At 37.8% G+C, this 14480-nt stretch overlaps 1 long non-coding RNA gene across 1 annotated transcript; it reads left to right on the top strand.

Annotated features, from left to right (window-relative positions):
• Positions 1 to 337: 337 nt before the first annotated feature.
• Positions 338 to 13208, top strand: LOC309613830. Its single transcript, XR_014235903.1, has 2 exons — positions 338 to 9197; positions 12251 to 13208. It is a non-coding gene; the product is annotated as an uncharacterized lncRNA (long non-coding RNA).
• Positions 13209 to 14480: the final 1272 nt, after the last annotated feature.

Genomic DNA, 14480 nt, shown 5'->3' with positions numbered 1-14480 from the left:
GGGGAAAGAGATCCCCTGGAGATCCCCGTACTGGCCTCCAGAAATGTTGTGGTCCGAACGAGGGCTGGAAAAGAATTTCCAGACACAAGGCAGAATGTAAAGAAGATAGAATTTATTAAAGGGAAAGGTCGCTGCCAGAGCAGCAGGCCGACTTCCTGATAATCAGGGAGAGTCGACCCCGAGCAAGGGTTACTGGTCTGTTTTTATAGCCAGGGAACAAAGGCACCTGCGGGTCATCTGCTGATTGGGCAGGGCATGTATACTTTCAGTGTGCAGAGCGTGAGGAGAACGGGGCAAATACCTTTCCTTATGTGGGACAGGAAAGGCACAGGGCATGCTGCTTGGGAAGGCGCTGGGACACTGTAATGGTCGCAATGTGACAGGGTGATAGGAGTCCTGTAACTCTTTGTTCCGGCGATGTTGGCCCTTTGAGTTTATCTTATTCTCTGTCCCTGGAGCACCACAATAACTGTGTTTAACAGTAGGTTTGCAAAATTCCTTAAAACTTAACAATTGGGTCTGACAGGCTAATTCCAACAGGCTGGTGCACATGATTTTCTGATCAAAAAATTACGTTTTCCTAGGTAAATGATCACTTCCACAACGCCTCTGGCCCTTAGGGGAGAAATCCCCGCAGCCATTTTCTGGAAAGCTGGTTACAGTTACAGAAAGCAATCAGAAAGCCAAATCAGTTGTGGTAGCAGGCGAATGCTCATGATTCAGAGGGCAGACCATCTGAGCCCAGTGCTGGGAAGGCTTCAGGTGGCATGGCTATAACCCAGTCAGCAGTGGTCTATGAATAAACATGGAAATTTTACAATAGGGTTCAAAACTTCTGCCTTGGAATTCAACTTAAAGAAGACATGCTATATACTGTTAACTTAATATATTCTTTTAATGGAGGTAGGGGGATGGAATCGGACTTTAGGTCAGTAATAAGTTTTTCACATTATTTGCTCTTGCTTTAAGAGTACACGGTGGCCTCATTTACTGAGGTAAAGCTGTCTTTGGTAACGTGCTCGTTCATTCTTCACATACTTATTGGCTCCCTATGGCAAGCAAGGTGAGGCACGAAGCACAGTGTGTTTAAAGACAAGTAAACTAGTCTCTTCTGTCCTGGAAGTCACAGTCTAGGGTGGAGACAGATATGTATATAAATCACAATTTAACATATTAATATTTTATTGCAGAAATAAATAAAGTGAGCCATGGGGATGAACAACTGATTGGAACTTTTCATAAACTTCTTGTTAAAAATTTGGGGAACTAAGTAATAATTTAAAGAAATATCCCAAGAGGTGCATGATGAAGAAAGGACCCACTGTTTCAGGCTAGTTTTATTTCCTGCTTCTGTTTTGGTAAAGCTGCCATATGTAGTGGCATCTGAGTTGTCTAGTCAGCACCGTTTGTAGGAAGGGCTCAGTACTCTGACCTCATTGGGACTCAGATTGACCATAAGTCATGGCACAGAGTCTAGCTAGCTAAAGATATTGGGATTATTTCAAGATACAGAGAACCACAGGTGTTTGGGGAAGCCAAGGACCTACCTCCTTCTTTAAGAGCTGGGCCATTACTCTTCTGCTTCTCTTGTCTTCTCCTCTCTCCCTGCTGAGTGATGTCCTCACTTTACCTTACCCATGGCCCAGAAAGGCTGCCCTAGCCTCCTCTGCAGCATTGTAGCTCTCCATATGTTACATCCCTTTGACCGCTCTCCCTCAATGCCAAACCTTGAAGGGCTAGGGGCTCACTCCCCGTCTAGTAGGCTGATACCAGGGCTGGGAAAAAACACACTGTCCAGAGCACAACTGTTTAGGACAGTAGGTGGTCCAGGCAGGAATTCCCCAGAAGGAAGTGTGGATGGATGGGCATTGCAAACTCTGGTGGGCAGGTCCCAGGAAGTGCTGGGGAAAAGCATCTGGCCAGAAGTCAGTCAGCCTGTGTCCTTGGCCTTGCTTTACTGTTTGCTACTTGCAGACTTTAAACAAACGGCTTCCCTTCAACGAGTCACAGTTTTCCTCTTCAGGAAAATGGGCTTGTAGCAATACTTGCCTTACATACTTTTCCTGAGGACCAAATTGGAAAAAAAAGTTTACTAAGTGCTGGGAAGATGACAACTAAGCATTGAAGGAATATAAGATTGCTGTGAGAATTTATCTAGGTACATATTCAGAAATAGCCACAACATGGACAGTTGCTGCAGATCAAGGTCCCACCAGGTAATATCAGCCAGGTCCTAGGGTTGGAGGATCTAGGACTGTGCTGAGCTACACCATTGGCCCTAGGGGTGAGTCAGTAATGTGCTGAGTCCCAGGAAAGTGATAACACTCATCTGTCATGAGCTGACAGAGATGTGTTGGAGGAGGATGAATAGGATTCAAGTTGAGAAAGCATGCAACAAAGGTCATTGTCTTATAGAACAACTCCGTGGAGTCCTGTGGATGCTCTCTGCCTTGCAGATACTGGAGAAGTCTAGCAGAAGTTCAGATTCGCACATGCCTCTTAAAACACAATCTTTCTCTTCTGTGTTATTCATCAGGAACTCGTTGGGAATGTTTCCCTTTGCTTTCTAAAAAAGAAGGAGAAGTCAGAAGAAGGAAAGCCCAGCATCATAGATCTGTGAACATCAACACTTCCAAGAAGTGACCTGCTTCAGTGTCTTCCCCATACCTGGTCATTTTCCAAATTACATTCACAACTCACAGCTCCTGGAGTATTTGAGGCTGTATGCCAAGCACCTTGACCTTGTGAAATATATCTGTTTCCAGGTAAACTTTAGAATTTTTTGTCATCTTGACCCTTGAGGATCTGATGAAAGTAATTGTCACCTTTCTCCAGAATTGGACACATAAATTCATTTTTCATGCAATTTCAGGGGATTAAGTCCACTGGTTTAGAAACACTGACCACTGGGGAATTCTCTGGCGGTCCAGTGGTTAGGATGCCATGCTTCCACTGCCAGGGCCCGGGTCCGATCCCTGGTTGGGGAACTAAGGTCCCGCAAGACGCGTGCGACCAAAAACTAAAAATAAAAAAATAAAATAAAAAATAGAAACACTGACTACTGAATTAGAGGCAATATTGTGTTTATTTGCAAAAGCTTGTTGCTCGCATAGTTGTCTTTTTCATATATGCACACATCAACCGTGTAATTTTCTCATGTGTCATTTTCCTTGCACAAACTGAGACTATTGATACAGTCCCCTTGCAGAGGGGTATCTTTCCAGATTAAATGAATTCATGCATAGAAAACACTTAGGTCAGTGCTTATTGTAAGAAAAACACTCAGTAAGCATTAGCTACTATCATCATCATCATCATCATTTTTCTAGACTCATAGAACCTTACATTTGGAAAGGCTTTGCCAGAGTTATCTCTCTTGCAATTCATTTTTTGATAGATGGATATCTAGTTCCTGCTTGATTACTGCCCACAGCAGGTTGTTCACCACCTCACAGGAGAGTTTGATTTAGTATTAGGTAGCATTTAATGTGGCATAAATCTCTAAAAAGACAACTTTTAAACATGTGTCCATACATTTACCATCTCATCTGTCTGTTAATCCAGTTTTTAGATCAGTGGGTCTCAAACTTTGATATAGTAGAAATCACCTGCAGACTTTGTTCAATCACATTGCTGGTTCTAACTCCCTGAGATTCTGATTCAATGTGTCTGGAGGGGGCCCATGGATTCGCCCTTGACAGGGTTCCCAAGTGCTGCTGCTGCTGCTGCTGGTCTGCAAATCACATTTTGCATAACAAGGCTGTATTAATATATCATGCAAGCTTGGACCAGATGACTCTAATTTTCCAATTATGGGCATCCATAATAATAATCATAGGAAAAAACATAGTACACTGTATGAATTTGGGTATCATCAAAATGAATTTGTAAAAGTATATATAAAATAACTTCATGTGTATATTATGGTAAATCAAATTTCTGTTAGTAACAATTGATGTTTGTGTATCATAGAAGGACCAATGGAAAAGAAGTTGAATGTGATAATATATAGATTTTAGTTTTAAAGTGGGATAACTATGCAACTGTGCAAATACAATGTAAGAGCTAATGTCAACTTTTTGTTTCTAAATCTAAACTGATATTTTCCATTTTTTTGTTTACAAAGCGATTGAGAAGTTCGAAGGTCAGTATTTCCACAGCAAGGCATATGCAAGTCAGGAGGGATTTATGGGGAAGAAAAATCCTTGTGATTGGCACTGACCTGGCCGTGGAGTTCAGCCACACAGCAAAGCTGGTTTGTTTTCGTATAGTTGTGTGTTGTTGACAGGGGATTCTTCACCTGCCTGTGCAGATGCACAAACCTAGGAGAGCTAAGATTCAAGGCTTTTTAAAATGGTTTTCCACTAAAAACACACATCTATACATGACAGGCAGGAGAGGTTTGAGCATGTTGGCTGGGCCAAATGGTGTTCAATAATCATGAACAGAAATAGTCAGCCCTTTTGCTCTTTGTCAAGAACCCTACTACTTAACACATTTATATTAGGGGAGACTACATGCTCGTTAGAAAGAATGAAGCACAATTACATGTGCAGATATCAGAAAATATGCATTAAAAACTCAAATTGTAGGATCATGTGCATTTGTGATAGCATTTTTAGGAAAAAAACCTTAATACCCATGGTTGCACATGTATATACAACTTCAGGAAGATGCAAAAAAGCTGTTAACAGTGACTTCCTCTGGGGATTAGGAATGTGTGTGTGTGTGTGTGTGTGTGTGTGTGTATGTGTGTGTAAAATAATAGTGAAACAAAATAGACAGCAACATGGATAATAAATTCAGCCCATCACTTTGCTATCCTAACTGGCATGGTTTAGAAATATCCCTACCACCTGCAAAGAAGAGTTGAGCGGGGACGAGGGAGGATTTAGAATGATCTAGATAGATGACTTAAATATTTCAAGTTTTCCAAATAGGTATTTAACATGCCACTCACTTTGAGGTCTGTGAACAATTTTTACACATGTGTTGTTGTGCCTATTTAGTATGGTTAACATGGTGCAAATAGATCAGTTGTTGGAAATGCGTTAAGTAATGGACAATTATTGAGTTGTACACTGAGGGGAGCTAACACACTGAGGTAACGCATCTGAACCAAGGGTCAGTTTTGTCGATGTACAAGCTCGCCCTCTGCTGCCCATTCTTGCAAAATAACAGCTATTCTAAAACGACTGTGTCTTCTCTATGGTCCAGATCATTCATTCATTCCGAGTATTGATCACCTACCATGTGCCAGGTGCATATATGAATCATCATACATGATACTTGAATGTCTGTTGTATGATTCTATTTACTTTTTTCTACATTTAAATATTCTTATTAAAAAACTATCCAATGTTAAGAGGAAAAAGGGTCAGAAAAATATATGATAAACAAAATTTCATATCTTAAATTCAGATGGTAGTTCTTTGGACCAATTAAATGAGGTAAAGTCAAGTAATATATAAAATATTATAATATCTTAGAACTGCATATGGCTTAAGAAATTATTTAGTTCAACTCTTTTTATTTTAGAGCCAAGAAAACTGAGGTTCATGGGTATTAACAGCTAGTGTAGAGGCAGGCAGAAAATTAGAAAGAAAAAATAAAAGCCAGTACTAAAATTTAGATCGCCTTGTTAGTGGATCTGCCACATTTTCAACCTAAGAATAAAAGAAATAATCAAGTTGTGTGTGTGTTTGTATTTTTTTGTGTTTAAACAATGACCACTGGTGTGACAATAGAAAGGAATAAAGACTAGTTCAAACTGTTTGCATAGAGATGTATATTTAAGATTAATCCACACAGAAGTAAATAGCTGACATCAGAGAATGGATGAGGACACCAGGGTGTGAATTGAGAAGAAAAAAAGAGGAAAGCTAATCCCAGACCTTTGCAAGATGTAAGATTTAGGAGATCCAGCTGAGAAAGTGCTCATATTAATCCAGGGCTAGAGACTGGCAGAGTTCAGGACACCCAGAGGGTGAGAGGACCCAGGCGCTGCTGGGGAATTTGATACATAAAAGATGAAAGCACTTGATCTTGAGAAGTCTATAGATTAGGAGGAAACATATAGTTACACCATCCAAATATTGAAAAGACTTGGTTTACTAAGTCTTTTTTAGAAAGAGGAACACACACTAAAGTTTGGGGAAGAGTTGAAGGCATTTGTCTTTTTCAGCCCTTCTGTCAGTTCACAGGCCACCATCCTCAACAGGATTTCCAAAGCAGTGAGAGGGCCAGGTTATGTTCCCAAGAGCCAGCAGCAGGTGTTGAAGTGATGGAAAGGGGAGGAATTCTGGCTCATGCATAATTCCCAGACGTTTACATCATTTACCTGGTGAAGTAGATCATATGGTTTTGTTTTTACTGAAGAGGTCAGAAACTTCTATGTCTTTGCCCTGCCCCACAACTGCCTGACTACTCCACTTTGAACACACTTTATTTTATTCCAGATATTTCTTAGATGCAGACAGCCTGGGTATTGAACTATGTATGGGATGAAGGCTAGTCCCATGGACACTGTCCTTTTCACTTGCTTTAATATCATCAAGAAGACCATGGAGGCATTTATATTGAATAATTGGGCAAAGAATGAATTATTTTTGTTTTTATCTCCACTACTCTAGGAAACAGATCAAAAAATATATTGCCGCAATTTATGTCAAAGAGTGTTCTGCCTAGGTTTTCCTCTAAGAGTTTTATAGTATCTGGTCTTACATTTAGGTCTTAATTCCATTATGAGTGTATTTTTGTGTATGGTGTTAAAGAATGTTTCAATTTCACTTTTTACGTGTAGCTGTCCTGTTTCCCCAGCACCATTTATTGAAGATACTGTCTTTTCTCCATTGTATAGTCTTGCCTCCTTTGTCATAGATTAATTGACCATAGTTGTGTGAGTTTATCTCTGGGCTTTCTATCCTGTTCCATTGATCTATATTTCTGTTTTTGTGCCAGTACCATAATGTTTTGATGGCTGTAGGCTTGTAGTATAGTCTGAAGTCAGGGAGCCTGATTCCTCCAGCTCCATTTTTCTTTCTCAAGATTGCTTTGGCTATTTGGGGTCTTTTGTATCTCCATACAAATTTTAAGACTTTTTGTTCTAGTTCTGTGAAAAATGCCGTTGGTAATTTGATAGGGATTACATTGAACTTGTAGATTGCCTTGGCTCGTATAGTCTTTTTGACAATATTGATTCTTTCAGTCCAAGAACATGGCTATCTTTCTATCTGTTTGTGTCATTTTTTATTTATTTCATCAACGTCTTATAGTTTTTGGAGTACAGGTCTTTTGCCTCCTTAGGTAGGTTTGTTCCTAGGTATTTTAATCTTTTTTGATGCAATGGTAAATGGGACTGTTTCCTTAATTTCTCTTTCTGATCTTTTGTTGTTAGTGTATAGAAATGCAACAGATTTCTGTGTATTTATTTTGTATCCTGCCACTTTACCAAATTCATTGATGAGCTGTAGTAGTTTTCTGGTATCACCCTTAAGATTTTCTATCTATAGTATCATGTCATCTACAAACAGTGACAGTCTTACTTCTTCTTTTCCAATTTGGATTCCCTTTATTTCATATTCTTCTCTGATTGTCATGGCTAGGACTTCCAAAACTATGTTGAATAAAAGTGGTGAGACTGGACATCCTTGTCTTGTGATCTTAGAGGAAATGCTTTCAGCTTTTCACCATTGAGTATGATGTTAGCTGTAGGCTTGTCATATATGGCCTTTATTATGTTGAGGCATGTGCTCTCTATGCCCACTTTCTGGAGATTTTTTTTTTTATTATAAATTTGTGTTGAATTTTGTCAAAACCTTTTTCTGCATCTATTGAGACAAACATATAGTTTTTATTCTTCAATTTGTTGATGTGGTGTATCACACTGATTGATTCGCAGATATTGAAAATTCCTTGCATCTCTGGGATAAATCCCACTTGATCATGATGTATGATCCTTTTAATGTATTGTTGGATTCAGTTTGCTAGTATTTTGTTGAGGATTTTTGCGTCTATGATCATCAGTGATATTGGCCTGTAATTTTCTTTTTTTGTGGTATCTTTGTCTGGTTTTGGTATCAGGGTGATGGTGGCCTCATAAAATGAGTTTGGGAGTATTCCTTCCTCTGCAATTACTTGGAATAGTTTCAAAAGGATAGCTGTTAAATCTTCTCTAAATGTCTGATAGAATTAGCCTGTGATACCATCTGGTCCTGGACTTCTGTTTGTTGTGAGTTTTTAAATCACAGTTTCAATTTCAGTACTTATGACTGGTCTGTTCATATTTTCTATTTCTTCCTGATTCAGTCTTGGGAGATTGTACCTTTCTAAGAATTTGTCCATTTCTTCTAGATTGTCCATTTTATTGGCATATAGGGTTAGTAGTAGTCTCTTATGATCCTTTGTATTTCTGTGATGTCCATTGTAACTTCTCCTTTTTCATTTCTAATATTATTGCTTTGAGCCCTCTCCCTTTTTGTCTTGATGTATCTGGCTAAAGGTTTATCAATTTGTTTGTCTTTTCAAAGAATCAGCTTTTAGTTTCATTGATCTTTTCTATTATTTTCTTCATCTGTATTTCATTTATTTCTACTCTGATCTTTATGATTTCTTTCCTTCTACTAACTATGGGTTTTATTTGTTCTTCTTTCTCTAGTTGCTTTAGGTGTAAGGTTAGGTTGTTTATTTGAGATTTTTCTTGTTCCCTGAGGTAAAAGTGTATTGCTATAAACTTCCCTCTTAGAACTGCTTTTGCTGTGTCCCATAAGTTTTAGATCATTTCCATTGGTCTCTAGGTAGTTTTTTGATTTCCTCTTTCATTTCTTCACTGATCCATTGGTTGTTTAGTAGCATATTGTTTAGCCTCCATGTGTTTGTGTTTTTCAGGTTTTTTTTTTTCTTGTAGTTGATTTCTAATCTCATGGCATTGTGGTTAACAAAGATGCTTGATATGATTTCAGTTTTCTTAAATTTACTGTGGCTTGTTTTGTGGCCCAGCATGTGATCAATCCTGGAGAATGTTCCATGTGCACTTGAGAAGAATGTATTCTGCTGTTTTGGATGGAATGCTCTATAAATATCAATTAAGTGCATCTAGTGTAATGTGTCATTTAAGGCCTGTGTTTCCTTATTGATCTTCTCTCTGGATGATCTGTCAGTTGATGAAAGTGGGGTGTTAAAATCCCCACTATTATTGTGTTACTGTCGATTTCTTTTTTTTTTTTTTTTAATGATGTTTGCTGTGGGTTTGTCATATATGGCCTTTATTATATTGAGGTAGGTTCCCTCTATGCCTACTTTCTGGAGAGTTTTTATCAGAAATGGGTGTTGAATTTTGTCAAAAGCTTTTTCTGCATCTATTGAGATGATCATATGGTTTTTATTCTTCATTTTGTTAATATGGTGTATCACATTGATTGATTTGCGTATATTGAAGAATCCTTGCATCCCTGGAATAAATACCACTTGATCGTGGTGTATGATCCTTTTAATGTGTTGTTGGATTCTGTTTGCTAGTATTTTGTTGAGGATTTTTGCATTTATATTCATCAGTGATATTGGTCTGTAATTTTCTTTTTTTGTAGTGTCTTTGTCTGGTTTTGGTATCAGGGTGATGGTGGCCTCATAGAATGAGTTTGGGAGTGTTCCTTCCTCTGCAATTTTTTGGAAGAGTTTGAGAAGGATGGGTGTTAGCTCTTCTCTAAATGTTTGATAGAATTCACCTGTGAAGCCATCTGGTCCTGGACTTTTGTTTGTTGGAAGATTTTTAATCACAGTTTCAATTTCATTACTTGTGTTTGGTCTGTTCATATTTTCTGTTTCTTCCTGGTTCAGTCTTGGAAGGTTATACCTTTCTAAGAATTTGTCCATTTCTTCCAGGTTTTCCATTTTATTGGCATAAAGTTGCTTGTAGTAGTCTCTTAGGATGCTTTGTATTTCTGCGGTGTCTGTTGTAACTTCTCCTTTTTCATTTCTGATTTTATTGATTTGAGTCCTCTCCCTCTTTTTCTTGATGAGTCTGGCTAATGGCTTATCAATTTTGTTTATCTTCTCAAAGAACCAACGTTTAGTTTTATTGATCTTTGCTATTGTTTTCTTTGTTTCTATTTCATTTATTTCTGCTCTGATCTTTATGATTTCTTTCCTTCTGCTAATTTTGGGTTTTGTTTGTTCTTCTTTCTCTAGTTTCTTTAGGTGTAAGGTTAGATTGTTTACTTGAGATTTTTCTTGTTTCTTGAGGTAGGCTTGTATAGCTATAAACTTCCCTCTTAGAACTGCTTTTGCTGCATCCCATAGGTTTTGGGTTGTCGTGTTTTCATTGTCATTTGTCTCTAGGTATTTTTTTATTTCCTCTTTGATTTCTTCAGTGATCTCTTGGTTATTTAGTAACGTATTGTTTAGCCTCCATGTGTTTGTCTTTTTTACGTTTTTTTCCCTGTAATTCATTTCTAATCTCATAGCATTGTGGTCAGAAAAGATGCTTGATATGATTTCAATTTTCTTAAATTTACTGAGGCTTGATTTGTGACCCAAGATGTGATCTATCCTGGAGAATGTTCCATGCGCACTTGAGAAGAACGTGTAATCTGCTGTTTTTGGATGGAATGTCCTATATATATCAATTAAATCTATTTGGTCTATTGTGTCATTTAAAGCTTCTGTTTCCTTATTTATTTTCATTTTGGATGATCTGTCCATTGGTGTAAGTGAGGTGTTAAAGTCCCCCACTATTATTGTGTTACTGTCGGTTTCCTCTTTTATAGCTGTTAGCAGTTGCCTTATGTATTGAGGTGCTCCTATGTTGGGTGCATATATATTTATAATTGTTATATCTTCTTCTTGGATTGATCCCTGGATGATTATGTAGTGTCCTTCCTTGTCTCTTGTAACATTCTTTATTTTAAAGTCTATTTTATCTGATATGAGTATAGCTACTCCAGCTTTCTTTTGATTTCCATTTGCATGGAATATCTTTTTCCATCCCCTCATTTTCAGTCTGTATGTGTCCCTAGGTCTAAAGTGGGTCTCTTGTAGACAGCATATATATGGGTCTTGTTTTTGTATCCATTCAGCCAGTCTGTGTCTTTTGGTTGGGGCATTTAATCCATTCACGTTTAAGGTAATTATCGATATGTATGTTCCTATGACCATTTTCTTAATTGTTTTGGGTTTGTTTTTGTAGGTCCTTTTCTTCTCTTGTGTTTCCCACTTAGAGAAGTTCCTTTAGCATTTGTTGTAGAGCTGGTTTGGTGGTGCTGAATTCTCGTAGCTTTTGCTTGTCTGTAAAGCTTTTGATTTCTCCATCAAATCTAAATGAGATCCTTGCCGGGTAGAGTAATCTTGGTTGTAGGTTCTTCCCTTTCATCACTTTAAGTATATCATGCCACTCCCTTCTGGCTTGCAGAGTTTCTGCTGAGAAATCAGCTGTTAACCTTATGGGAGTTCCCATGTATGTTATTTGTCGTTTTTCCCTTGCTGCTTTCAATAATTTTTCTTTGTCTTTAATTTTTGCCACTTTGATTACTATGTGTCTCGGCGTGTTTCTCCTTGGGTTTATTCTGTATGGGACTCTCTGCGCTTCCTGGACTTGGGTGGCTATTTCCTTTCCCATGTTAGGGAAGTTTTCGACTATAATCTCTTCAAATATTTTCTCTGGTCCTTTCTCTCTCTCTTCTCCTTCTGGGACCCCTATAATGCGAATGTTGTTGCGTTTAATGTTGTCCCAGAGGTCTCTCAGGCTGTCTTCATTTCTTTTCATTTTTTTTTCTTTATTCTGTTCCGCAGCAGTGAATTCCACCATTCTGTCTTCCAGGTCACTTATCCGTTCTTCTGCCTCAGTTATTCTGCTATTGATTCCTTCTAGTGTAGTTTTCATTTCAGTTATTGTATTGGTCATCTCTGTTTGTTTGTTCTTTAATTCTTCTAGGTCTTTGTTAATCATTTCTTGCATCTTCTCAATCTTTGCCTCCATTCTTATTCCGAGGTCCTGGATCATCTTCACTATCATTATTCTGAATTCTTTTTCTGGAAGGTTGCCTATCTCCACTTCATTTAGTTGTTTTTCTGGGGTTTTTTCTTGTTCCTTCATCTGGTACATAGCCCTCTGCCTTTTCATCTTCTCTATCTTTCTGTAACTGTGGTTTTTGGTCCACAGGCTGCAGGATTGTAGTTTTTCTTGCTTCTGCTGTCTGCCCTCTGGTGATTGAGGCTATCTAAGAGGCTCAATGGGAGGCTCTGGTGGTGGGTAGAGCTGACTCTCGATTTCTACTTTTATGGCTGTTAATATTTGCCTTATATATTGAGATGCTCCTATGTTTGGTGTATACATATTTACAATTGTTTCATCTTCTTCTTGGGTTGATCCTTGGTCATTATGTAATGTCCTTCTTTGTCTCTTGTAGCAGTCTTTATTTTAAAGTCTATTTTGTCTGATATGGGTATTGTTACTCCAGCTTCCCTTTGATTCGCATTTCCATGGAATACCTTTTTCCATCCCTGTACTTTCAGTCTGTATGTGTTCCTAGATTTGAGGTGGGTCTCTGGTAGACAGCATATATACAGGTCTTGTTTTTGTATCCATTCAGCCAGTCTATATCTTTTGGTTGGGTCATTTAATCCATTTATGTTTAAGGTAATTATCAATATGTATGTTCTTATTGCCATTTTGTTAATTGTTTTGGATTTGTTTGTTTTTATATTTTATTTTATTTCTTTATTTTTTAACATCTTTATTGGAGTATAATTGTTTTACAATGGTGTGTTAGTTTCTGCTTTATAACAAAGCAAATCAGCTATACATATACATATATCCCCATACCTCCTCCCTCTTGCGTCTCTCTCTCCACCTCCCTACCCCACCCCTCTAGGTGGTCACAAAGCACCGAGCTGATCTCGCTGTGCTATGGGCTGCTTCCCATTAGCTATCTATTTTACATTTGGTAGTATATATAAGTCCATGCCACCCTCTCACTTCATCCCAGCTTACCCTTCCCCCTCCCCGTGTCCTCTAGTCCATTCTCTACGTTTGCATCTTTATTCCTGTCCTGCCCCTAGGTTCTTCAGAAGCTTTTTTTTTTTTAGATTCCATGTATATGTGTTAGCATACGGTATTTGTTTTTCTCTTTCTGACTTACTTCACTGTGTATGACAGACTCTATATGCAAATTGATCAATGTGATACGCCATATTAACAAATTGAAGGAGAAAAACCATATGATCATCTCAATAGATGCAGAAAAACTTTTGACAATATTCAACACCCATTTATGATAAAAACTCTCCAGAAAGTAGGCATAGAGGGAACTTACCTCAACATAATAAATGCCATATATAACAAACCCACAGCCAACATCATCATCCTCAATGGTGAAAAACTCAAACCATTTCCTCTAAGATCAGGAACAAGACAGGGTTTTCCACTCTCACCACTATTATTCAACATAGTTTTGGAAGTTTTAGCCACAGCAATCAGAGAAGAAAAAGAAATAAAAGGAATCCAAATCAGAAAAGAAGAAGTAAAATTGTCACTGTTTGCAGATGACATGATACTATACATAGAGTATCCTAAAGATGCTACCAGAAAACTACGAGAACTAATCAATGAATTTGGTTATGTAGCAGGATACAAAATTAACGCACAGAAATCTCTTGCATTCCTATACATTAATGATGAAAAATCTGAAAGAGAAATTAAGGAAACACTTCCATTTACCATTGCAACAAAAAGAATAAAATACCTAGGATAAACCTACCTAAGGAGACAAAAGACCTGTATGCAGAAAACAATAAGACACTGATGAAAGAAATTAAAGATGATACAAACAGATGGAGAGATATACCATGTTCTTGGATTGGAAGAATCAACATTGTGAAGATGACTATACTACCCAAAGCAATCTACAGATTCAATGCAATCCCTATCAAGCTACCAATGGCATTTTTCACAGAACTAGAACAAAAAATTTCACAATTTGTATGGAGACACAAAAGACTCCGAAAAGTCAAAGCAATCTTGGGAAAGAAAAATGGAGCTGGAGGAATCAGGCTTCCTGACTTCAGACTATACTGCAAATCTACAGTAATCAAGACAGTATGGTACTGGCACAAAAACAGAAATTTAGATCAATGGAACAGGATAGAGAGCCCAGAGATAAACCCACACACATATGGTCACCTTATTTTTGGATTTGTTTTTGTAGGTGTTTTTTCTTCCTTTCCTCTCTTGTTCTCTTCTATTGTGATTTGATGACTAACTTTAGTGTTGTGTTTAGATTCCTTTTTCTTTTTTGTGTGTATCTATTGTAGATTTTTTGGTTTGTCATTACCATGAGGTTTTGATATACTAGTCTATAGATAAACAAGATTATTTTAAGTTGCTTGTCTTTTGATTTCAAATGCATTTCCAATAGCCTGCGTTTGTGCTCTCCTCCTCTCACAATTGCTGGTTTTGATATCATATTTGTGTGCAGATTATTTCCTAC

Source organism: Balaenoptera borealis, assembly GCF_965194805.1.
Source record: "Balaenoptera borealis genome assembly, chromosome: 1".
Classification (NCBI taxonomy): Eukaryota; Metazoa; Chordata; class Mammalia; order Artiodactyla; family Balaenopteridae; genus Balaenoptera; species Balaenoptera borealis.
The sequence above is the reverse complement of the archived record's forward strand: the minus strand, read 5'-3'. Positions and strand labels throughout refer to the sequence as shown.